Genomic DNA, 2499 nt, shown 5'->3' with positions numbered 1-2499 from the left:
CATCATTAGGTGAAATCTATTCCCATATTATTTGGGGTTCAGAAATGCCCTTCTAGTTCGAGCTGTTGAAATCAAGTTTTGCAGCCCACTTCTTTTGCCTCTTCACTTCCAGTGTATCTGAAACAAATTAACGAGTGAATGAGGGTATGCTTGTGGTTATCTTGAGGATAAAAGCAGAAATCTTCAGAATATTTGCAGGCTGCTTAATGATAGCTGCATTTTCCTTAAACTGATTCGTTGGTACAGTTTGCAACTAATTACTTTACATGATGTACAGTACAGTGCTTTTTAATGCAATATTACACAGACATTTATTTGGACAGTGACAGAGTCCCATCTGCAATCATTTATTTCCAGCCTACACATTTTTCAACTTTTCTAGAAATATTCCCCAAATATTATCATATAATTCCATGATTGATTTATTTTGATACCCTCCCTCTAAAATCCTGAAAGAGAAAATGAGGTATGATTGACTTCTTTTTGGTTTCCTATCCAAAATTTTGTGTATTGTGGGGAAAGAAAATCACTCATAATTTTTGTAATTGTTTTGCTGCACTCTGGGTTGGATGTGGTTTATAACAACACAAATTGAATTCCAAGGGAGGCCTTGAAGTAATGATGCAAAGCAAAATGTCCTCTTACCATAACATTTCTGGGTTTGCTTGTCTCTCTCCTTCCTTGCTTCCTTAAATAGGAAAATTCACTTAGTTTAGAAATCATTAGAAATTGCATTTGGTGGGCAGCATGAGAGAAAGGGGTTACAATCAGAAGAGTGTATACAGGGGCACCTGGGAGGCTCAGTCGGTTGAGCGTCCAACTTCAGCTCAGGTCATGATCTCACAGTTCATGGGTTCAAGGTCCCCGTCGGGCTCTGCGCTGACAGCTAGCTCAGAGCCTGGAGCCTGTTTCAGATTCTGTATCTCCCTCTCTCTCTGACCCTCCCCTGCTCACGCTCTCTCTCTCAGAAATCAATTTAAAAACATTAAAAAAAAAAAAAAAGAGTGTATACAGTGCAATGTCTGAGAAACAAATTGACCTGTTATTGAGTTTGGAAATATGAGTCTGGTGACACCGTACAGCTATAGGAGTGAAACATCTGGTCCAGGTGCAAGTGGCTTCCTTGGCATAACAGACTCACCTGGGTAGGAAGCATGCAAATGAACAGAGGCCCCAGGAGAAGTCAGTCGGTAGAAAGAAACAACAGAGTAAGACTACTTACAACAGGCATAATCATATTTGAAGGCAAATATTTTTAACTTTTGAATGCACATAGGCAAAAGGGGAGGTCACAGTGAGAGACAAAAAAAATGATGAGAAACATATAAGTTAACCTTTCCGAACAGTAATGCCATATGTGGGAGTTTCCCAGCCATCAGCACTGTCTCTGAAGACCATTTATACTTCGCAGCATTAATATTCATTAGGTATAATACCATATGTTGCACAGCAGGATGGATTGCCAGCAGACTGTTTGTCATAAAGCCAGATTTAATAAAGCATTGTAAAACAAACATTATGATGATAAATACAAAATGACAGGCTAATTAAGAGAATCTTAATTGCCATTTTTCCATAATAACATTTGTTTAGTTGTGTCTTTCTTTGTGTTAGTGTCCTTCGCGGTGGGTTTGCGTTCTGGGCGTCTTCCTCAGCACTCGGCCCAAGGGAAATTTACCCCACATAGGATTTAAAGCACTTCATGCCTCCTTTTCCCCTGCCACAAATCGATTATCAGGTAATGAATAGCTGTGTGCCATTGGTGTTCACAAACATTAACCTTTAATCTTAAAGTCATGGAAAGCATCTCCAAAGGAGGTGTGGACTCACACAAGCAGGTGAAATAATAAGTTGCCGAAATCAATAAAAATTCTAAATCCAAATATCACCTGAAATATTTTGTGACATATTCGAGGTTAACTTATTTCAGCCTGAAGAAATCCATCCTAGATTTCAAGAGTCACTATTACCTTTCTAAAAGAAATTGAAGTCCATCAAATGTTATTGAGCAGCCCTCTGGCCAACCAAAGAGAGGTGGTTTACTCACCTTCCCTCGAATTCCTGAGTACAGGGTCTCTAATCTTCACTCAAGGCCTCTGTATCATGTTTCACAAGCTAATTAACTGGCATAGTCCATAAAAGATGACAGACCGTATTTAGTCATTTGATAACAAATATCTTATATATTTCTCCCCTTTCCTCATAAAATATCACTTAAAATGTGTATATTTTGTTGCCTTTCTAAAATAGAAGCTTACCAAAAAATGAGGAGCCTGGGTGGCTCAGTCGGTTGAGTGACCAACTTCGGCTCAGGTCATGATCTCATCTCTCGTGGCTTCGAGCCTTGTGTCAGGCTCTGTGCTGACAGACAGCTCAGAGCCTGGAGCCTGCTTCATATTCTGTGTCTCCCTCTCTCTCTGCCCCTCCCCCACTAGCACTCCATCTCTTCCTCACAAATAAATAAATGTTAAAAAAAAAAATTTTAATAAAAATAAATAA

Source organism: Crocuta crocuta, unplaced genomic scaffold (assembly GCF_008692635.1).
Source record: "Crocuta crocuta isolate KB4526 unplaced genomic scaffold, BGI_CrCroc_1.0 scaffold6, whole genome shotgun sequence".
Taxonomy (NCBI): Eukaryota; Metazoa; Chordata; class Mammalia; order Carnivora; family Hyaenidae; genus Crocuta; species Crocuta crocuta.
The sequence above is the reverse complement of the archived record's forward strand: the minus strand, read 5'-3'. Positions refer to the sequence as shown.